We start from the raw sequence: 25079 nt of genomic DNA on the forward strand, positions 1-25079 counted from the left end.
ACAAAACGGGAACAAATACAATATTTGTATTTGCATGTGGCCCGCGGGCCGTAGTTTGAGGACCCCTGCTATAGATAGATGCTTCAAGGCCAGATACAGTAATGTTAATCACCGTTTTCAGTACATGTCTCTTTGGAAATGGGTCAAGGAGTTATTAGATTTAGGTCACAGAAGAGAACAGAGACAAAACTTTCCCACAGCAGCTGACCAGGGTCCTGAGTCAACTTCTGAGAGGCCAACATGTTTTTTGCTGGTGAAGAGAATGATGAGGTTTATTAAAAGTAGAGGAGCTTTCACAGTAAGAAGTGACTATAAGCCTGGGTCACAAAGTAGATCTTTTTTTATCATCATTTTCTCTCTTCCCTCCCCTCCCCATCTCACCAATTCATTCTGAGATGTCTTGAGAGAAGTTTGTTATTTGATGATACACTTTAGAAAATCCTAGACTATGACACGACATGCAGTTTACAGTTGAGGTTTCTTACCATTGTGCATAGGACATGCAGAAGAGAGATTTTAAAAACAATTTTATTCAAATATTTTGGGTCACCACACAGCTGGAGGGCACCTTTGCTTTCTGAGCTGAGACACTGGTGTTGAGTAGCAGAGAGAGAGAGAAGGTTCTGCTCTAATCTGAAGGCACTAGGAATGATCAGACACATCTGGACTTAAGAATCTGCAGTGCCGGGTGATAGTACCACTCAGCTGGGTGACCTCAGATAAGCCACTAATACCTCTCTGAGGCTCCTTTGAAAGAGAAGGCAGCAGGAAAAAAGGAAAACAAATATGATATGTACTGACTTCATAAAAGATGCCATAGCATGAATCTACAGGAGCTGAGCAGGGCTGTTCAGAATAGCACATGGACAACACTCATTCATAGAGTTGCCAGGAACTGAAGACAACTCAATGGCATGTAATACACACACACACGCACACACACACACACACACACACACACACACACACACACAGCTTGGATCAGTGTATGTGTTCTCTTCCTTCCAACCCCTGGATTTTATTCAAAGCCAACACTATATAGGATAATAAATGTTCATTGAAAAAAGTTAGAAAATGTAACTAAACAAAAAGAAGAAAATAAAAGCACATTGTGAATGCCTTTCCTGGTCAATAAATGTACTTCTGTAACATATTGTAAATGTCAGTGTTATTGCATTGTAAATATTTATTTAACCAACTTCAACTATTGGATATGTGTGATTTCTAAGTTTTACCTGTTATGAACTGACTTGCTCTAGAAGACATTATTGTAGTTAAGTCTTCGTTCATATCTTTAATTAATAGGTAAGGATAAATTCCTAGAAGTCAGAGGTATTTGGTATGTTTTCAATTTATACTCCCACCAGCAGTATATGAGAATGCTTTTTTGTTTATACCTTGTGCCATTTTTCTTTTTTGCTAATTTTCTTCTTAATTTGCATGCCTTTGATTAAAAATGCTGCTGAATAATGAAACATTTTAGAGAATAAGCATGAGCTGATATCTCTGGTCCAGGCTGATAGGACTTTTCAAAGGACAGCACTGAGTGCACACAGAGTGGATAGTGGAGAGGCCTGGCTGGCCCCGCTGGCCATCCTCAGAGGCTTTGGGGTGACATTATGTTGGTACCAAGACTGATGTCAAGGAGCTTACCACATGTTTGCCTCTAGAACAGTGGTTCTCAACCTTCTGGCCCTTTAAATACAGTTCCTCATGTTGTGACCCAACCATAAAATTATTTTCGTTGCTACTTCATAACTGTAATGTTGCTACTGTTATGAATCATAATGTAAATATCTGATATGCAGGATGGTCTTAGGCGACCCCTGTGAAAGGGTCATTCGACCACCAAAGGGGTCACGACCCACAGGTTGAGAACTGCTGCTCTAGAAGACTTATGATTTCAGGTCTTACATTCAGGTTGTTAATCCATTTTGAGTTGATTTTTGTGTATGGTGTAAGATAGAGATCAAGTTTTATTTTATGAATGTGACTGTCCAGTTTTCCCAACACTGTTTATTGGAGATCATATATGCATGGATTTATTTCTGGGCTCTGTATTCTGTTCCATTGATCTATGTGTCTGCTTTTATGCTAGTATCATTCTGCTTTGATTGCCATAGCTTTGTAATATAGTTTGAAATCAGGAAGTGTGATGCCGTCATCTTTGTTCTTTCTCAAGACTGCTTTGGTTATTAGTGTTCATTTATGGGTCACACAAATTTTAGGATTGTGTGTTCTATTTCTGTGAAAAATGCCATTGGAATTTTAATGGATTGCATTGAATCTGAATATAGCTTTGGGTAGTATGGAAATTTATACAATATTAGTTCTTCCAATTCAGATCATGGAATATTTTTTCATTTATTTGTGTCTTCTTCCATTTCTTTCATTAGTGTCTTAATAGTTTTCAGGGTACAGATGTTTCACCTCCTTGGTTCATTTATTTTTAGGTATTTTATTCTTTTTGATGCAGTTGTAAATGAAATCTTTCTTAATTTCTCTTTCTGTTTTTTTTATTAGTGTTAATAATTAATTATTGACTTACTGAAGTTATAAATCCAAAACCTCATTGTTTCTAAAGCTAAATTTAGCTTACAGTTGTTTCATTTATTGGTCTAACAAATTCTAAAAACACATTAAGGGGCCTTTGACTAATGTTTTACAAGTATAAACACCATCAAGTTTTAAAAATGGAATTTGTATATTTAATAAATTTAATTTTTATCTAATCCAGCTTCCAGGCTGGCAAATTGTCCTATTTACTTAAGTACTTTTTGTAAATATAATAAGTTCAACTTGTTGATAACGTGAAATCTTAAGTTATTTTAAATGTTGTAATATTCTATTTTAAGATTTCAACTTTAAAATAACATTTCTAATCAATTATTGCATTACACATTGAAAAAGTGAAATTAGAAGACTGCTCTCTTATTCTAATAGGCCATATATTCTTTTAAATATTACAAATATATTTTAAAATCTAAAATTATAAACACTATATATTTTGATTCTCTTACACATTTCTATGTTAAAATTAAAATATTCACAAGACTAAAAGATGATTAACTTCTAAGCCAATAATTTTGGCATATCATGTTTTTTGGTTCACTTTTTTCCCCTTTTCTATTGAATTTATTGGGTGACACAGGTTAACAAAATTATACAGGTTTCATGTGCACAATTCCACAGCATATCACCTGTACACTGTATTGTATGTTCACCACCCCAAGTCAAGTCTCCTTCCATCACCATTTATCCCCCCTATACCCTCCACTACCTTCCTCCACCTCCCCCTCTCCTTGGCAATCACCACACTAAATTTTTGTGGTCTCTTCTGTTTGTGAAGTTATTTATTCATTTATTTTTAGATTATAGTAAAAAATACATAACATCAAATTTACTATCTTAATCATTAAAACTTTTTTAAATTATTAATTTGATTGAGAGAGAGAGAGAGAGAGAAAGAGAGAGAGAGAGAGTGAGAAAGATTGATTTGTTGTTCCACTTATTTATGCATTCATTGGCTGCTCCTTGTATGTGCCCTGACTGAGATTAAACCTGCAACCTTAGGGTATCGAAATGATGCTCTAACTGACTGAGCTACCCAGCCAGGGCCCATCTTAATAATTTTTTAGTGGTATTAAGTATATTCACATTGTTGTGCAATAGAGCTCTAGAACTTTTTCGTCTTTCAAAACTGAAAGCCCCCCTACCTTCCCTGTAGCCATTTACTTCTACTTTCTGTTTTGAGGATTTGACTACTTCAGCTATTGCATATTGCAGTTTTGACTACTGTAGAAATCATATGGTATTTGTCCTTTAATGACAAACTTAGTATAATATCCTCAACAACCTCATCCATGTTGCAGCATTTTGACAGGACTTCTTTTTTAGGGCTACATAATATTTCTTTGTATTTTCTGAAGTTTTTTAAATGCCAGAAAACACGGTCCTTGATTACTACCTCGATGGAACATACTGTGACCATTGTCTGTCTTAGACGCTGTATCTTCTATCACTGAGATTTAAGACATTATTTCCCAGTGCCATTTGTGTTTTCCTTTCAGTGACAGGAACAGGCTGGGGGATGAAGTGAGACTGATTAGTTTCTCAGAGAGCCACAGAAATGCTGATTAGAAACAACAGGTGGCAGTGGAGAGAGAAACTGGCTGATTTCAGGGCTGGTAAAGGAGACAGTTTGAGACTGGGACTTGAATAACACATGTCAGGGAGAGTCAGCAGAAGGCCCAGGCTCTTTGAAGCCCGTTACACTCACCAACATCATGGGGATTCATTCTCTCCTCACCCCAGAGTTCCACAGGTCTCCTTTCCTAAGAGTTCAACTGTTTTCAACTCTAGTGGTGGCCTGGAGCCAGGGCAACCTCCTGTCTTTTTCCACAACCCCCTACCATGAGCTCTGAGGAGAGAGGAACAGTCTCCGGTCCGGTGGCAGCCAGAGGAGCTGTAGGCAGTCTGAACTGAAACATGAATGCTCTGGTCCATGGGAAGGAGTTGAGACCCACTCTCATGATCTCCACAACAATATTCAATCTTTTTCAGCTCATGGCACAAAGGAACTAATTACTAAAATTCTGTGGCACATCAAAAAATATGTTTTTTTGCCGGTATGACCAAAAAAATAGGTATAATTTTGATTCATTCACACCAGATGGCTATTGTTGTGTTGGCTGTTGTCATTTTTTGTTTGACACTCTAAGGCAGTGGTTCTCAACCTTCTGGCCCTTTAAATACAGTTCCTCATGTTGTGACCCAACCATAAAATTATTTTCGTTGCTACTTCATAACTGTAATGTTGCTACTGTTATGAATCATAATGTAAATATGTGATATGCAGGATGGTCTTAGGCGACCCCTGTGAAAGGGTCGTTCGACCGCTAAAGGGGTCGCGACCCACAGGCTGAGAACCGCTGCTCTAAGGGAAAAGAGGTCAGTGCCCCTGACTACATAGTCAGGTATTGCACAGCTTAAAAATTCTTGCAGCACATCAGTGTGCCGTGGAACACCATTTGAAAATCACAGCTGTAAATTATGTAGCAAATGTGCATTGGAGGCTGCCCTGGGCGCCTAGCCATTATTTACAACCTTAGAATTCTAGAAAATGTGTTTGGAGATACACAAAACTGACTTCCAAACACATCTTTGGAACCCACCCTATTAGCAAGTGGAGATTGCCTATAGGTTTGGTTTCATGGGCCTAGGAAAAGCTCACAGGAAAAGCAGCAGCAGAGTGGAAAGTGGCAACTCTCCCTCTGTGGGAAGGATTGGTTGATCCCAAGACAGGGCTGACCATACATTCTCACTCCAATGTCCTTGGCTTCACCTGGGCTGATCGGAGAGAAGTAAATCATTTTAAGCCGGGCTGCTTGCAGCAGAATCATGAATGGACAAAAAGCATGGCCAGGGGTCCCTTCTCCAGTCCTACTTCCATCTTCTGCCCAGATGCCGCCCTCTCCCGCTGGGTGCTACTGCAAAGGAAGGGAACATTCTGACAAATGTTTCCTTTGTGGTAGACAACTCCTAGTCTATGTTTGTTTGATGCAAGAGGTCAAATACTAACTTCAAATTAATGCTGGAATGGGGGCATTGCAGGCAGCGTGGCTTGCAAGGAAGACACAGGAGAGGTTTGGGGGCTGGGTCACCCGCTCAATTGCCTTGGAGGCCAGCTCTGAGGAGAAGATCAGTTCCCATGGATGTGCCCTGCACGTCTTTGGCACTCGTTAAGAGAACTTGGGAACCGTAAATAAGAAGCCTTAACTCCCACACACGGAACTGTATATGATTTCCTGTTCTTAGCAGAGATGAGTGTGACAATTGATTACCATGCAGTGAATGAATATTCACAGCTGATTTTTAGCTTGGCCAACTTTATGAAAAACTGAATTGGCTATAGGCAAATAAGGGGCTAGAACTGTGGTTGGTGTTTACATAAAAAATAATTCCGGCAGATAAACTTTACTCATGCTTGAATATCATGCTCAGTAAGCAATGGGGTTTAAACCCAAATTGTGGGTTAAAGGCTTAGAGACATCTGCAGCTCTTACCCAGGACTATTTTTCTTCCAGGAGACACATCTACCACACAGGTAGCACTTTAGGGGGCCACATTAGGCTATTTGCCATATGACCCATACATTTCCCCCATTTCTTCTTTTTGTTTTGGAATATTATTGGACCAAAGGTAACAAGCAGTTTCCCTTTGGGGAGAGAGGGTACCTTCTCTTGGAAGTGACTACCTGGAACATTGTGTTTAGAAGGGTTCTGAGGCCATGTCTGTGCTGAGAGAACAGAGCGACTCATTAGTGATCCCTGTCTTGGTCTTGGTACAGCCTGAGTGCTCACATTGCCATCCCTGTATTAGACTCGGTCTGGCATCCTATGGCATTTTGGACCTTTGAGTCATGGAGGTATCAGCTGAGGTTCCCAAGTCATGCACCTGGCCCACAGCCTCCTGCTACACGTAGCTTCTCCCTTTAACTGGGGGTCCTATGTGCTGTTCCTGCTCTGGTCCCCAGGAAAATGAGCTTCCTCTTTGTGAACTGGAATATTTGCTAAGCTACCCCAGGATTATTTTGTCAGGAATTTTGTTTGGGAATGCAAGAAGATATTCAACAGCCACATTTGTCTCAGCGTCAGCCATAGGAGGGTCTGATAGGAAGGATATTTCAGACGTGTGCAAATTGGTCAAAATGGGCTAGGCTTTTGGGAAGAGCTGGGCAGCAGATACTTGTTTCTCTGACTTGAGGTCATGGAAGGATACCTTTACTTCTTTATTTAGGCATCATGTCATTTTGGTCTTTGGCTGCTAAAAAGTTGGGGGCAGATGTTTCAGGATGAAAAGAGCTAGAGTGCCGACAGGATGCCACGTATGGGGCTGTGAAGATTCAGCATTTGGGGAGCGCTGTGTTGGCAAGCCGGGCTCTGGGGGACGGTGAGAGTTTAGGAGAGGAGGACCACCTCTCTGAAGTTGAAGGCAACCTGAGCACTCTGCTCTGGGTGTGTTTGAGTCTCACAGGCTTGTTTAATAATGAAGTTGTGACCTTGTTAAATATTTTCAAACAACCTTAGGTGTAGACCCTTTTACGCAGCCCCTTTTGAGTGCAGCTAAAAGTGAGACAATCCTTTTAGGCTAGCCAAAGAGCCATGAACTGACAGCGATCAGATGGTATGTTCCTAAGTGTATGTACCCTTGATGCCCTTTCTGCCAGTGGCAGTGGATTTTTCCATGTTTCCATGGGACCCTCTATTCTGTTACTATGGAGCCCGACATGGTTCAGAGGAACCTACCAGTAAATACTGGGAAAGGCCCTTTGTCTACACACTGCACCAGCAGAAATTTCAATTTCCCCCACACATCTATTGGAACCTAAACTTCTGCTTCCCAATTTTAGTCATTGGTCTCTGCTAGCAAGGAAGATAGGACACTGAAAACAATGCAGAAAACCTCTGTTGCCTCACTGATGGCCAATGTCTGCTCATTGTTAGGATTTTATAAATAGAAACCATGAAGTTAATAATAATTAAAAACACTATAAATTCAAGATAGCCTCAGTATAAACAGACAGAAATCATGACTCAGTCTAAACAAATGGAAATCACATCTGCTACTCTTTTTTGCTTAAGGAAGCCTGACTTTAGGTTCCCTTTGAGAGAGGGCTGAGGGAAACAATGAAAATTCTTGCCTTATCTCTAGAAAATGAGTTTCTGCAACTGCAGTCTTTGCAGGGCAGATAGCATTTTTACAGGCCTAATAATTTATGCAGTCTCCTTATAGAGATAGATAATAGCTAATATAAAAGCTCAGAACTGAGAAGCAATTTTTATTGCACAATGGTTCAAATCCCTTTAGAGCAAAGTCATTTAAAATTATGGCAAAAACACATTTTGATCTAAGTGACCAACCACAAAACATTCACATGACCAGGTGGTGACAGAACTTGTTTTTTTAGTTTGGGATAGCACAACTGTACGAACTTTTACAGATAATGCAGCATAAAACTTGTACATCCCTCTGGGCCACACACAGAGATACTAATGGGAGAGGACGACCCGTGGACTCATAGAAGCAAAACTGCATGGACACTATTCTTTCCTTAAGCTTCAGTGGTATCTCAAGGTCTAAGTGTGCATTGTTTGTTTGCTTTCTTGAAAGATATCAGCTAGAGCTCTAAGAGAACCACCACAGAGCCTTCTCTGTTAAGGTCACAGGAGGCATCATGATCTGAAGGAGGGCCTCCCAGGCCAGCTGGGCACATTGGAGGGCCAGAGCCTGTTATGGCAAGTCTAAAGATATGGCACTTGTTTAAGATGAAAAATAACTCAGTTAATTTATTGTATTTAGCATGTAATTGAGGGACAGAAAATGAAATGTGCCACCTCAAATGAAATCTATCTGTTGATACAGAGAGAATAGGTTTCTAGAAACTTGGGCCTGGTAGTTGCATGCCCCTGTTGTGAGCCACTGAATAATTGTCCTGCAGAATTTATCCAGTAAGACTGGGAAATGCCTTCTTCTGGATCCCCTTTAAGGTAGTCTGTTAAAGGCTCTGAGCATGCTTGGAGTAGAGGCATGACTCAAAGTTATTTGACCATGGAGTTTCCTAATCCCTCCCTACCCCCCATTCCTTCCCCCCAAGAACATGATGGAACTAATAGTCTTTAGAGTCTACTTATTTGAAAAACAATGCTTTGAGGGATTTACTTTGCTTTTATATAACTTTAGACGGCAATTATAAATATTTAACTTTATCAGAGACTCTTTGGATCATTAATTTTGTTGTTTTTTAAAATATATTTCTTTTTTATTGATTTCAGAGAGGAAGGGAGAAGGAGAGAGAGAGATAGAAACATCAATGATGAGAGAGAATCATTGATTGGCTGCCTCCTGCACGCCCCCCACTGGGGATCGAGCCCGCAACCCAGGCATGTGCCTTTGGCCAGAATCGAACCTGGGACCCCTCAGTCCTCAGGCTGACGCTCTATCCACTGAGCCAAGCCGGCTAGGGCTATTGTTGTTGTTTTTAGTTTTATTGAGATATAACTGACATATACCGTTGGATAAGTTTAATGTGTACAGTGGTACAATGTGATGATTTGATACACTAATATATTACAAAACGATTACCATTACTGCAATAGGGTTAGTGACACTTCAATCACCTGACATAATTACCATTTCCTTTTTGTGGTGAGAACATTTAAGATCAACTCTCCTATCAACTTCAAGTATATAATATAGCATTATTAAGTTGCCATGCTATATATTAGATTTCCCAGAACTAATTCATCTTATAACTGGAACTTTGTACCCTTTGACAAACATTCCCCATTTGCCTCCTCCCAACCCCTAGCCTTGGTAACCACCATTCCACCCTCTATTTCTATGAGTTCAGTTTTTTGAGATTCCACATGTTAAGTGATATCATATAGTATTCGTTTTTCTCTAACTCATTGCACTTAGGCTAATGACCCCAGGGCCATCGATATTGTCACAAATGGCAGGACTTTCTTCTTTTTTATGGGTGAATAATATTCCATTCTATATATAGTATTGTGTTTACATCAACATCAAGACAAAACACTCCCCCAGCAAAAAGGCTCAGATGATGGTTAGCATTTTTTAGAAATAAAGTATTTTTAATTAAGGTGTACACATTGTTTTATTAAGACACAAAACTATTGCACCCTTAATAGTGTAAACGTAACTTTTTTATGCACTGGGAGACCAAAAAGTTCACATGCCTTGCTTTATTGCAGTGGTCTGGAACTGAATCCGCAGTATCTCCTTGGTATGCCTGCATACCACATTTTCTTTATCCACTCATTGGGCAAAGGACATTTAGGTTGTTTCCATATCTTGGCTATTACTACTACTGCTACAATGGACATGGGAGTACAGATCCTAATTTCTTTTCCTTTGGATATATACCCAGAAGTAGAATTGCTGGTACTTCTATTTTTAATCTTCTGAGACGTTGCCATACTGTTTTCCATAGTGGTTGTATCAACTACATTTCCTTGTACCAACAGTGCACAAGGGTTCCCTTTTCTCTACATCCTCGCCAACACTTGTTATCTCTTGATAGCTATTCGGAGAGGTGTGATATGATAACACCTTATGGTTTTAATTTGTATTTCTCTGATGACTAGTAATATCAAGAACCTTTACATGTATCTGTTGGCCATATGTATGTTTTTTAAATATCTATTCAGGTCTTTTGCCCATTTTAGTTTTTTTTTGTGCTGATGAGGTATATGAGCTTTTTATATATTTTGGATGGATGATTTGAAATATTTTCTCCCATTCAGCAGGTTGACATTTTTTTGTTGATAGTTTCTTTTGTTGTTAGTTTGATGTCCCACTTTTTTTTTTTTTTCTTTTGCTGCTTGTGATTTTGGTGTTGTATAAAAAAATTCACTGTGAAGTTTAATGTCAATGAGTTTTCCCCCTATGTTTTCTTCTAAAAGTTTTATGTTTTTAGGTTTTATATCTTTAATCCATTTTGAGTTAATTTTTGTGACTAATATAAGATAGGTGTCCAATTTCATCCTTCTGCATGTGATCATTTTGTTTTCCATTACCATTTATTGAAGAGACTATCCTTTCTCTATTGAGTATTCTTAGTGCTTTCATCAAATTTTAGTTGAGCATATATTTGAGGGTTTATTTCTGGGCTCTTGATTTTGTTCCATTGGCCTATGCGTCTATTTTTATGCCAATGTCATACAGCTATGATAGCTATGTAATATAGTGTGAAATCAGGAAATGTGATGCCTCCAGGTTTGTTCTTCTTTCTCAAGATCGCTTTGGCTATTTGGGGTCTTTTGTAGTTTCATACAAATTTTAGGATTGTTTGCTGTGTTTCTTGAAAATGCCAATGGCATTTTGATAGGAATTACATTGAAGCTATCGATGACTTTGGGTAGTGTGGACCTTTTAATAATATTAATACTCTGATCCATGAACATGGGATATCTTTTTATTTTGTTTGAAAACTTATAAGCTCTATGAACTTAGATATCCAAATCTCCCCCAAGATTTGGAAAGTTATCCCCCATTACTTCTTTAAATAAACTTTCTGCTCCCTTATTCCTCTCTTTTCCTTCAGGGATTCCCAATAATTCGCAATTGCTTCTTTTGATGTTATCCCATAGATTATGTAGGCTTTCTTCAGTCTTTTTAAAAAAAATTTATTATTGAAAGTATTACATATGTCTCTCTCCCCCCCCCCCCATTGAATTCTCCTAGCCTGTCCCCACTCACTACCCCAGGCCTTCACCACCCTATTGTCTGTATCCATGGGTTATGCATATATGCATACAAATTCCTTGGTTGATCTCTTTTTCACTTTTTCTCATTCTTTTTTTTTTTTTTTTTCATTGCTCTCCCTTAACTGGATAGTATGGAAATATCTTCTACTTCACAGTTTCTTTTCTTTCTTGATCCATTCTTATGTTGATGCTTTCTATTGCACTTTTTATTTCATTCATTATTATATTCTTTAAATCCAGAATTTCTATTTGGTCCTTTCTTTATGATTTCTATTTCTTGTTAAACTTCTCATTTTGTTTATCCATTGTTTTCCCAATCTTGTTGAGTGTTTTTCAGTGTTTTCTTTTAACTCATTTAGGTTCCTTTAAATAGCTATTTTGAATTCTTAGACAGGTAAATTATAGATCTGCATGTCCTTGAGGTCGGTTACTGGTGCATATTGTATCTCTTCAGTGGTGTCATGTTTCCTTGTTATTTAATATTCCTTGAAGTCTTGCATTGTGTGTTCATGTCACCACCTTCAGTCTTTACTGAAATTGGAAGGTAAATACCTCTATCAGATCTGCTAGGGATTCTGAGGCTTTCTCAGACCTATTGATAAGCCTGCTCCATGCTTTATGCTCCCTCTTGTGGCAGAATTCTTAAACTTGTATACCTTCTCTGAATCCTGCAACACACCAGGCCAGGTGTTGACAGCCTCCCTTTTGCTTTCCCATGGGTGAAGCTAAAGCTGAAGTTTGTGGTCTCTTCCTGGCCCACAGATATGAGCCAGCTTTCTGCAGGACATCTGCTGAAGCTCACTCTCACCACTGTTGGGAGTGTGGACAGAGAGCTGGATAGAGTGGGGGTTTCTGTGGGTAAGGTGCACGGAGCATTGGGAGTATACATGGGCCATTTGGAGGGGTGTCCATGAGCCAGGCATCTCCAGTGGCTCACGGTGAGCTTCTTGATGGCCTCTGCAACACAGGGAGTAGGATCCACATTCCTTTAATGTCCTGAGAGATCCCATCTGCTGCTTTCCTCTTCCCTTTCCCCTGTCATGCAGCTCACAACTCCCTACTCTGGATGTGGTAAGATAGAAATGGACCTCTTTGAAAGAGGCCAACACAGCTGGAAGAGCTGTGCTCTCACTCACATGCTCTCACTTGCCCCTGGGAGAGAAATCACAGATCCAGAAGGCATTGAGCTGTGCCGCCCTGGGGAGGGCTGCTGTGGGTAAAGCCTAACTGCTCCTCTTACCCTCTGCAGTGTGTCCACATTGTGTTTTCTTTCGCCAGTGATGTGCGGGAGCTTCTCTGCTGGGAACTGGGACTTCCAGAAAGGCTTTTTCATCCATGGGTGATTGTCTTAAAACAGTGTTCTTAAGGGGCTCCTGGGCCATGGCCAAAGGGACTGTAGACCACTTACGACCACCTAGGGGTCCGCAGCTGAGGCCTGTGTGATGCACATGGGTGGGCAAGACTCCTCTGGCCCCCTTGGCATGTGGTGGTGGGTCCCACAGCTCCCACAAAGGCACTTCTGTCCCTGAGGGACGCTGAATGGTTGGTGTTGAAGGGGGTTACCAGGATGGATGTCTTTTTCAGGCATGTTGCTGATGTCACTCTTCTTTACTTTCTTCTAAGAACATGTCTGTTTCCACAATCAAGACAGGGAAATTTTTAGTTGAGTTATGACAGGATATAGCAGACACTTGCTTCCCTTCACCATGGCATAGGTGATGTACCCATTTACGAGCTTCACCAGTGGGGTTCAGCATTGGCTGGGCTTCTCTTCCAAGTGTGGAACTCTTATTAACAGAGATATTTCATGGCAAGCAGTTGTTCACCAAAAGTGAGCATGCTTATGAAACATCTCAATATGAAATTTAAAACTGCTGTATAAATGACAGATTTATACACTTGACAAAGGGGTAAAAACTAAAATTAAGAAAAAGGGCAGTAATGTTTAAAATGCAACCTGTTAAAGATCTTAAAAGCTTTATCCTGAACATTTTAGGAGCTTCACTGATGTTTTTAATAAAGCAGGCCACTAGTCTGTCCCCACGATGGCAGAGTAGTGGGCTGGACGGTTTGATGTATAATCATATTTTGTTTGGTCCACATAGTGTTTTACATCAAAAACATTTTTAACATAAAACTTAGATTTTCATTTTTCCTGGGGGGGGGGGGAACCAGGTGATTGGTAACACTGGCTTGACATTCTTTTTATTTTAAGTACCTTTTTTTATTTTTCAATTACAGTTGATGTACAATATTTTATTAGCTTCAGTTGTATAAGCTAGTGATTAGATAATTATGTAACTGATGAAGTGGTCACTCCGACAAATCTAGTACCCATCTGACATCTGACACTAGGCACAGTTATTACAGTATTACTGACCGTATTCCCTATGCTGTAGTTTACATCTTCATGATTATTCTGTAACTACTAATTTGTACTTCACCTTTTCACTCACTCTGCAACCTCCCTCCATCTGGCAGTCGTCAAAATGTTCTCTGAACCTGAGTCTGTTTCTGTTCTGCTTGTTTGTTTATTTTGTTTTTAGATACCATACATAAGTGAAATCATCTGGCATCTGTCTTTCTCTGTCTGACTTCCTTCACTTAGCACAATGCCCTCTAGGTCTATTCAGATTGTTGCAGATGGCAAGATTTCATTCTTTTTTTTTTTTTTTTTTTTTATGACTGAGTCATATTCCGTTTTATATATGCACCACATCTTCTTTATCCATTCATCTATTGATGGACACTTAGTTTGCTTCCATATATTGGCTATTATAAATAATGCTGCAATGAACATATGGATGTATAATAGGTCTTTTCAATTTGATGTTTCAGGTTTCTTCAGATAAATACTCAGAAGTGGAATTGCTGGGTCCTTTTTTTGTCTCTTGTTATAGCCTTTGTTTTAAAGTCTATTTTGTCTGGTATGAGCATTGCTAGTGTAACTTTTTTTCTTGGTATCAATTTTCATGAAATACCTTTTTCCATCCCTTTGTTTACAGTCTGTGCGTGCCTTTTCATCTGAAGTGAGTTTCTTGTAGGCAACATATGTAAGGGTCTAGTTTTGTTATCCATTCAACCACCATATGTCTTTTGCTTGGAGCATTTAATCTATTTGCATTTAAAATTATTATTGATAGATATGTACTTATTGCCATTTTATTATTCATAGTTTTATCTTTTTTCTTCTTCTTCTTAAAGAAGACCCTTTAACATTTCTTGCAACACTGGTTTGGGGGTGATGAACCCTTTTAGCTTTTCCTTGTCTGGGAAGTTCTTTATTGATCCTTTGATTCTAAATGATAGATTTACTGGGTAGAATAATCTTGGTTGTAGTTACTTGCTTTTTATCACTTTGAATATTTCTTGCCAATCCTTTCTGCCTGCAGAGTTTCTGTTGAGAAATAAGCTGACAGTCTACTGGGAGCACCCTTGTAGGTAACTAACTGCTTTTCTCTTGTGGTTTTTAAGATTCTCTCTTGTCTTTAATCTTTGGCATTTTAATTATGGTGTCTTTTGAAATGGGCCTCTTTGGGTTCATGGCTTGGCATTTTTTAAAAATATACTTTTATTGATTTCAGAGAGGAAGGAAGAGAGAGAGAGAGAGAGAGAGAGAGAGAGAGAGAGAGAGAGAGAGAGACATCAATGATGAGAGAGAATCTTTGATTGGCTGCCTCCTGCACACCCCCCTACTGAGGATTGAGCCTGCAACCAGGCATGTGCTCTGACCAGGAATCAAACTGTGACCTCCTGGTTCATAAGTCAACACTCAACCACTGACCCACACTAGCCCAGCCATGGCTTGACATTTTTATGTGGCAATAGACAGAAGATAATAAAAAGGAGCCTCTCTTTTATTTATTTATTTTTAGTTGAGATATACATGACAGATTATGTTAGTTCAGGTATATAACATAATGATTCAATATATGTGTATATTACAATATGATTACCACAGTTAGTTTTGTTAACATGTCACCATACATAGTTACAAAATTTTGTGTGATGAGAACTTTTAAGATATACTCTCTTAGAAACTTTTAAATATACAATACAGTATTATTAACTACTTAGAGGCCCAGTGCATGAAATTCATGCACAGTGGGGTCCCTAAGTTTGGCTGGCAATCGAGGCCGATCAGGTTCCCCGCCTCCCTACCTCCCCGCCTCCCCACCTCCTCCTTCCCTCGCCACCCACATCTGCCTCCACCCACCCCCAGTTTCCAGTCCCAGCCCAGGGCCTGGTCAGCTAGGGGAGGGGTAGGGGGAGGGCCCTGGGAGGTTGGCTGGCAGGCCCCATCAGCGATCGGGGCCTACGGGCAGGGGGGCAGCTCCTGCATTGAGTGTCTGCCCCCTGGTGGTCAGTGCATGTCATAGTGACTGGTTGTTCCAATTGTTCTGGTCATTCAGGTTGTTCCAGTCGTTCCACATAATGGTTGCTTAGGCTTTTATATATAGACTAGAGGCCCGGTGCATGAAATTTGTGCACTTGGGGGGGTTGTCCCCCAGCCTAGACTGTGCCCTCTCACAGTGCGGAAGCCCCCGATCGATCGCCTCAAAGAGGTAGGCCCTGCTCAACCATCCGGGGCTCCTCAATGGATTTCCCCAAAGAGATAGGCTGGTGCCAGGGGTCCAGCCTCCATGGCGGGCACGCAGGGCCATGGGAAGCCTGGGGGAAGCTGTGCGGAGCAGCCGCTGAGGCCCCGCCCCCATGGCACACGTACGGGGCCATGGGAAGCCTGCCTCCACTGTGCACACAGCCATCTTGTGATGGCATGGGGGCATCACGCATGAGGGCGTGACAGCTACTTAGCCTTTTATTAGTAAGGATAGTCATCATGCTTTACATTACCTCCTCATGACATTATTTTATTTATTTATTTATTTAAATCCTCATCTGAGGATATTTTTCAACTGACTTTTAGAGAGAGTGGAAGAGAAAGGGAAAGACAGAGAGAAACATCAATATGAGAGAAACACATTGATTGGTTGTCTCCTGCAGCACCCTGACCAGGGCCCAGGCTGGGAAGGAGCCTGCAACTGAGGTATGTGCCCTTGACTGGAATCGAATCCATTATCCTTCAGTCTGCAGACCAACGCTCTATCCATTGAGCCAAACTTGCTAGGGCCTCATGACATTATTTTATAACTGGAAGTTTATACCCTTTGACCCCCTGGATCTATACCTTTTAGATGAACAAGTGCTCTATGAGTTTTCCCTGACCTGCTTACTCATCTTTTTGATGCCACCTGGCTCCTGGAGGCATCTGAGTTTATGTTCCTTGGTTTTCTGAGGCGTGTTCTAGTAGCAAAGGTCCTGGTGCTTTCTCTCAGACCCTTAATTCTGCCCCTTTTGAAGAAATTCTACCGCTTAATTTACGCACTGGCTTAGGGCCTTGACACTGAAATGCAAATGTCTTTGACTAGGGAAAAGCATAGCTGTTATTATTAGTCATTGACCCTTGAGTATGAGAATTCCATTTATTCTCAAGCTAATGTAGACAGGAAAGGAGAATAGAAAGAACATAAGGGCACCAGAATCCAAAAGGAAATAAATGTCTGGGGGATCACCCCTGAGGAGGGAGGAGGGAGGAGGGAGGAGGACACTGAATGGAAAAACTGGTAACCTCAATGGTTGCCACTACCCTCTTAACTTCCCCTGGGGGTGGCCTCTGTTATTAACGTGTGATTCTAATGCATTGGGTAAGCAGAAGCAAAGTATCTGGAAACAAGTGTCAGCAAGATGAAATAGGGCAGACTGAGGGAAATGCCATGTGGTGGAAAACATGCTGTGGGAAGGGGTATCTGTGAAAGAATTCCATGGCTCTGTAGAGAGTGGTTGGACCAAGATGAAGGCCATTCTAAAAACAGAGATTCTGGTGTGGCACTTCCCGTAGTCACCATTCTCTCCCCACAGACATAAACATAACAGGACCAAGGGAAGTGATTTATCCCAAATGAAGGTCCCTTCCCTCTGATTTCTTCTCCAAAGTGTATGCTGATGATTTTGAAATCTTTTCCAAATTGAATCAGTTTGCATTTGTATCATCAGCTATAGGCTAAGTTGCTAGGAATTTGTGCTTAGAAAAGTGGGAGTTTATCCCAGTGTCTGTTAATTTTTTGAAAGTATGGTCCATTAGGATCGTATTCCTTATTACTTAAATCTGATTTAACCTAAAGAGACAACAATGCGAGAGTCGTGGCCAAAATAGATAATGCCTGTATATGTGTGGAATTAAGCTAAAAACCTTTTCCATTTTCCATTAAATGAATAGGATTATGTGCTCCACAGATGGTATTTCAATCCTTTGTGTGGGATCCATTACAATAGTCTATTTCAACACAAACTTTTTTTTTCTGTGTAAGTCATTCACTTTGTAGAGGAAAAGCTTAGTAGAACATTGCATTGTGAGTTTTAGTATTAGCAGTTCCTCAGATATTTTTGGGAAGTTCTCAAGCCAATACCTTCATAAGCATTTGGAGAGCCCATCCATCAATGACCACAGACTCTTACTGAACTTGCAAAGTATGTATAGTATTTTAGTGTTAAGCTCAGATTTTTGTAAAAATAAAATAAATCTGCCCTGTTTTGTATATAGAGAGTTTTCTTTGTCCCTCCCTGGAATTTCTTCTCACAGTCTAGTTGTATGCATCTTGAACAGGGATCTAACCCACAACCCATGTATGTGCCCTGACCAGGAATTGAACCCATGATCCTTCGGTGCATGGGACAATGTTCTAACCAACTGAGCCACACTGGTCATGGCTCTAGTTTTTGTTTTTTTTTAACAGCTTTACTGAGGTAACAAAGACATAAAATAACTAGAGAAATTAAGTATATAATTTGATAGGTATGGCAAGTATACAGTCATGAAACTATCACCTCAGTTATGAAGTTAACTATTCATAGCATACAAACATTTTTTCATACCCCTTTGTAATTCCTCCCATCCACCCCTACTTGCCCCTCACTTTCTGCAGGTAACCACTGATTTGCTTTCTGTCACTCTAGATCAGTTTGTATTTTCTAGGGCTTTATATAAATGGAATTATACAGTATGTTACTGTTTTTTATGTCTGATCTCTTTCACTCAGAATAGTCATTTTGAGATTCATCCATTTTGTCTGGATTATCATTTCAAATAAAGCTGCTCTGACAATTCCTATACAAGTCTTTGTATGAATGTATATTTTTATTTCTCTTGTATAATACCTAGGAATGGTGTGGCTGAATCAATTGGTACTTCAAAGATGCTTTACTTGAAATAGCCAAACTGGAAACCATCTAAATGTCCATGAACATTTTTTAAAAACTGCCAAACTTTCCCAAAGTGGTGTCAATTTTAAAATCTCATTAGAAATGTATGAGAGTTGCACTTATTTCAGATCCTTGCCAACACTTGATACAGTTTTTTTAAATTTGTCATTTGAATATATACATATAGTTTTAATTTGAGCTGTTCTAGTGACTAATGACATTGAGCAACTTTCCATGAGCTCATTTGCCATTAGTACATCTTCTTTGGTGATATGTCCAAATCTTTTGCCATTTGTTTATTTGTAATTGTGAGCTCTTTGTTTTTTATTTTGTACTAGAGGTCCTTGCACAAATTCGTGCACTGGTGGGGTCCCTCGGCCTGGCCTGTGGGGATTGGGCTGAAACTGGCTCTCCCACATCCCCTGAGGGGTCCCAGATTGCAAGAGGGTGGTTCTTGGGTGATGCACCCTGGAATCGGGCTCCCTCCTCTCTGGTTCCAGGTGCATCACCCAAGAACCGCAGCTGCCAAGTCAACGCAGCGCTGCAGCTCCTGCATTGGGCGCCTGCCCCCAGTGGTCAGTGCACATCATAGCTACCAGTCAGATGGTCTAATCATCAGCCGGTCAGATGGTCACTTAGGCTTTTATATATATAGATTCTTTATAAGTTCTGGATACAAATTCTTTATTAGATAATATTTTTGAAAGTATTTCTTCCAATCTGTGTCTTATCTTTTTATTCTCTTAATGGTGTTTTTTAAAGAGCAGAAGTTTTTAATTTTGATGGACAAATTTTAATTTTTTTTCTTTTGCAATTGTGTTTTGGTGCTATAACTATGAAATCTTTGCCCAACTCAACATCACAAAGATTTTATCCTACGTTTTCTTCTAGAGTTTTTATACTTTGTAGGTTTTACATTTATGACTATGATTCATTTTGAGTTAATTTTTGTATATGGTGTGATATTATATATGCATGTTTATTTGCATATGGATATCCAGTTTCTCTAGCATTGCTGAAAAGACTGTTTTTCTTCACTGAATTGCTTTTGTGCCTCTGTCAAAAGATAATTGTCCATATAGGTATAGATTTATTTCTGAACTCTATTTTCTCTATTTTATTCTATTGATCTATTTGTCTACATTTATACCAACATCACCCTTTCTTGATTACTGTAGCTTTATAAGTCTTTAACTCAAGTAGCATTAGTCTTCCAACTTGTTTTTCTTTTTCAAGGTTATTTTGGCTATTATAGGTACTTTGCTTTTACATATGAATTTTAAATTCTGCTTGTCAATATCTACTAAAACAGCTGGCAGGGTTCTGATTGGTAAGTGTGCAATCTATCAATCGACTTGGGGGAGAATTGGTATCTTAATAATATTGAGTCATCTGACTCATAAACAAGGCCTGTCTCTCCAGTCTAGAGTGAATGTGTATACATATTCTGCTGTTGTTGGATGCAGTTTTCTGTAAACGTTAAGTAGGTTAAATTGATTGGTAGTTTTGTTTCATTCTTTCATTTCTCTCAGCAGTTGTTAGTTCTTTGGTATAGCACTTTCACCTTTTGGTCATATTTATCCCTATGTATTTCATATTTTTGATGCTATTGTAAATGACATTTAAATTTTCAATTTCTAATTGTTCACTGCCAGTATATAGAGCTATACTTAAATTTTGTATATTGGTTTTTATCTGCAACCTTCTTAAACTCTCATTATTTTAGTAGGTTTTTTTTTGTAGGTTCCATCAGATTTTTTACATACATACATATATTTACATAATCTGTAAATAAAGGCAGTTTTACTTCTTAATTCCAAATCTGGATTTTAAAATTTTTTTCTTGCTTTATTACACTTGTTACAACCTCCAGTACAATACCGAATAGAAATGATGAGTAGACATCCTTGTCTTGTTCCTAATTTTAGTGGGAAAGCATTCATTCTTTTACTATTGAGTATAATATTAGTAGTAGGTTTCTCATATTTGCCCTTTATCAGGGTGGGGGAACTCCTTTTTGGTTCTGTTTTGTAGAGAATTTTAATTAGGAATAAATATTGGATTTTGCCAAATGCTTTTTCTGAGGCATTTGTTGAAATAATATCTTATTATGGATTTTTTTTTTTAATTTAGGAACTGACTCACCTGAAATATCTCCCAAAGAGGCAGTGTATTAGGAATTATGTTTGGCTGCAATAAATAAATATTTGAGAAATGGAAACATAAATACATAGGGTTTATTATTTCTATGTAATGAGAAATCTGGAAGTGGGTGCTCTCTTTCAGGAGACCCACCTTGATCTTACTCAAGTTGGAATTAATTGCTTCCTTCCATAGCTCCCACATTATTTATTCATCTGTGCAAGGAATTCAGAGTAAAGGTCTCTGTGATTCTCTGGGCCCTTCCCTCAGAGTTGCCTGATGGTGTGTGCAGATTCAGCATTTTGTTCACACATCAGGCATCAGGAAGGAGAGTAAAGGGGAATTGCACTTACTGTTCCCATACACTATTCTCCACATGGACACTTCAATCCAGAGTGAGAGCTGGAAAATGTCGTTTCTTACTGGTCACATTATTCTCTGTGGTGAAAGTGGCATTCTATTAGTAAGGATTGGTATATAATTTGGTATATTATTAGCAATGTCTACCAAAGACACTGCTAGTAATTACTCTTAGTACTTGTCCTTAAGAGTCATGAAAGCCCTATTAGGAATGGAGGGAAAGGAATTTTAGATATGGATGTTTTTTCATTACATTTACTAAGTGCAAATGTGTGGGCTCCCAGTGTTCTCTTGCTCCCCATGACTGATCACCATTTAGGTAGGCTCTGCATATGAACCCTGGTGGCTGTGAGGCAAGAGCCCCTGACCCCAAGCAGTGGGTTATGCAACTTTGGGATGGAATGGAAGGAAAATGGGGTATGAGCCAGCTGCTATTGGCCACTCTTTCCTGCAATTTTATTACAAAGGTGTCCACTTTCAGTTATTCTCTCTTTCAGTCGACCCACCTTGGTCTTACTCAAGTTGGAATTAATTGCTTCCTTCCATAGTTCCAACATTATATTTTATGACAGCTTTATATAATTCATATACATACAAGTCAACCATTTAAAGTGTACAGTTCAGTGGTTTTTTTCATATATTCAAAGTTGTGCAACCATCACACAATTTTAGAATATTTCATCACCTCAAAAAAAGAAAAAAATCTCTGTATCCATTAGCCACAACCCCACATTCACTCCTAATCCCTCCCAGCCCTCCATAACCACAAATACACTTCCTCTGTTTATAGATTTAACTATATGAACATTTCATATAAATGGAATTATTAAATGTGCTTTCATAGTATTTTGCTCATACCTCTGTTATTTCCCCTGCATTCTGGTCTGTGCTTATTGGATTTAAGGGACCTCTGTGTGACTTTCTCTGCAGACTAGGAGTTCCTGATCTGTTGTCTTTGGATCCACAGTAGCAATGTGTCTGCTACATCACTAAATATTAAACACAGTAGAGTGTATAATTTGGAAATATGGGCACAAAATTATTCCTGTCAGTACTTCAACATTGTAGTAACAATTAGATTTTGTAAAGACTCTGCATATAGTTAGCTTCTAACAAAAATATTTAGTGAACGAAGTTTACTCGTACCTTGGAAGTTAACTCTCTGCTTTCTCTCTCTTCCTCATTTGAATCTTCTAACTTCTGACTCCTAACCATCTAATACATCTGCCCTAGTTTCTTGCCCAGCACAACCGCTACCATCTTTTTCACCCCTGTCTCTCCCCGCTCCCATAAAACACATCATAAGTTTTGTTCCTGTGGAGTCAGGCACCAGGGCTTAGTCCTGCTTCTGCCTCTCACACCAGCTGTATCGATTGGGAACATCATTCCATTTCTCAAGTTTCAGTTTCCTTGTCTGAAAAATGTGGGAATGATGTTCAGTAAAGGCACCTTTAACTCTCCCTGTGTTCCTCAATGCCAACGCAGAATAAATGAGCAAAAACAAGATTTGTGACTTATTCATAAGACCATGATAAAAGGAACTTATGAGGAAAGCTGGGTTAGCTGGAAGGTTTGTGTTTTATTGGACAGTTATTTTCAAAGGATACTTTGATGATGGAAACATTTTTTAAGTTAAAGCAATTGATTATATTATATCCTTTAGGATGACAGTAGGTACTGTGTTTAAAGATATAATTGGTTTATAGAGGAGTCTTTGCCCACTCTTACTCTCACCTTTTTGCCACACCCTACGTGTACATCCAAAGGGAAATGGATGTGGCAGAAGAGAAAATTTTTGAGTATAGTTGGTGGTTTTCAGTACTAAAGCCAAATATTTGCTCTTGAAAGCAATGAGGTCCATGGCACTGGTAATGAGATTTAAATGGATTTAGGAACTAAGACTGAAACAGGAGCATAATTAGAAAAGATTCCAGGGTCATCATGTCAGTTCTCACCTGTTCATCAGGCAGACAGGCTGTCCACAGCTTTCACTTAAAAAATGTGGCATGTTCTTCTCATCAGTGTGTCTTGATTTTCAGTTCTTGAGGGAAAGGAAGCCTTGGTCACCCCTTGCAACTCGATGTGTCTGCAGCAGTGTGATTATTGTGGGTCCAGAGATTCAGCTTACATCTGATCTCTTAAAAAACTCCTGAAAACTCAGAGTATGATACTTAATGATTTTCTTAAGGAGAGATGTGAGAAATAAATTATATAGGCCATATCATCTTTGCTAGCTTTTCCTGGTTTAAATGAACCTTTTCCAAATAAGAAGGACATGAACAAGAAATAAAAATGACTGTTGCCATTAATGCCCAAGCCACACTTTATGATGAGTCTTTTGCTTCTGTCCTTGAAATGTGAGCTATTGGACATTTGCTAAGGGGGACCTCTGTTCCCTTTCTCTTTTCTAGTTCACTGTGGATTTTCTACAGGACAAATTCACAGATTTAACATACCGTGGCTTCTTATGTGGAGTTTAGTCATAGAAGTTCAGCACCCAGAGTAGGAGGCATTTAAAGCTGAAAGAAGAAAGATGAGGCTGATCTCCTAGAGGGGAGAGTCTGTGTTTGTCACCACCTATGCCACAGTTAGTGTTCCTACAACTTGGGGAGTTGGATATCAGAGAACACAGAGAGTTCTACTGTTTACTCTGTTCTCCTCTGTTAGCTCCCCTTGCTCCTGCTGCTCTTAAAGGTGCTAGTGAAGGCTATTGCTAGATGTGGAGAACCCAGAGCTGGTGGGATAGGGGCCTGGGGCCGAGATGGCACTGTGTGAGAGTCTAATGCTGTGTGTAGATTCTGTAGCAGGGAAGTAGAATCCTTTCCTTTTAGAATCCCTACCAACAATATTTCTCATGACTTCGATCATTAGTTGACTTTAGGCTTCAATACTCAGGGATAATTCCATTGGCTTTAAGTTTTAATTAAGAAAGAAAATCATTAGGAAAGCAACTTCCCCCTTCCAATTCCTAACTTACAGACAAATTTGTTTTCTGCTATTGATTCACATTTTGCTTTAGACTTTGACCAAATGTGAGTTTGTTAGTTCAAGAGTTTCATAAAAAATAGTCTACCGTTTAAAGTTACCCTCCTAGAGTTTTTTCTTCTACTATAATTGAACTTCTTGATGATAATTTCATAAAACACAAAATTTGTACCATCAGGAATCAAACATGAGAACATTCATACGATTATTCAGCCATCTGAAAGCATTCTGAAGCACATGCAGTTCTGATGCGTGACCCTCTGTGCACAGGTTTAACATATGCATTTCTTTACCCATCTTAATATTGGAGAACAGATGCTAGACCTGCTTGTTCAATCTTACTTTTCTTCCTACTTGATCCAGAGGGTACAGTGGAAATCATTTGGGGTCACACCGGGCTTTGGGGTCTCCACACAACTAAATTAAAACCAGGGTTTATTATGCAGCCTCTATGATAGCTATGTATATTGAAGAAGTAGTTTGTGGGAAGAGAAAGATGAGTAGTAAAAGAATGTTAAAGGAAGATAAGAAGTGAAAAAATGAAAGGATAAAGAGCAACAAACTGAGACCTGCCCACAGAACACCCCCAAATTCTCCTCTCATAGCCACTCCCTCCCAGGTAGATATGAAATACCAGGTTGCTCTTATGTAATCCAGTGTCTTAATTTCAAATTTTCAAATGGTGAAATTGATTCTTTCGTCAAATGAAATCTTATATGGATGCCCAAAATATAAAAACAAAGTAAAGTAGTAGGTTTTTAAATTCAATTTAATTCAATTTATTTAAACTAAAAAAATTAATTTACCCATTTCTCCTATCCCCCAATCCTTGTGTCTTGCAATGACCAATTTCTTTCCTGTATCCATGAGCTTGGATTTTATTTTAAAATTACACATATAGGAGTTATCATAAGGTATTTCTCTTTCAATGCCTCACTTATTTCACTTAGCATAATGCCCTTGTGATCATCTATGTTATTGCAAATGACAAGATTTTATTCTTTTTTGTGGCTGAATAATAGTTCCTTGTGTATATACACC

The 25079-nt window shown here is 39.2% G+C and overlaps 1 protein-coding gene across 1 annotated transcript in view; it reads left to right on the forward strand.

Annotated features, from left to right (window-relative positions):
• The window catches only part of MEGF10 (multiple EGF like domains 10), a 168762-nt gene that overhangs the window by 58211 nt on the left and 85472 nt on the right, over positions 1-25079 (forward strand). The gene's annotated exons all lie outside the window — the stretch shown is intronic.

Source organism: Myotis myotis, unplaced genomic scaffold, assembly GCF_014108235.1.
Source record: "Myotis myotis isolate mMyoMyo1 unplaced genomic scaffold, mMyoMyo1.p scaffold_m19_p_5, whole genome shotgun sequence".
Classification (NCBI taxonomy): Eukaryota; Metazoa; Chordata; class Mammalia; order Chiroptera; family Vespertilionidae; genus Myotis; species Myotis myotis.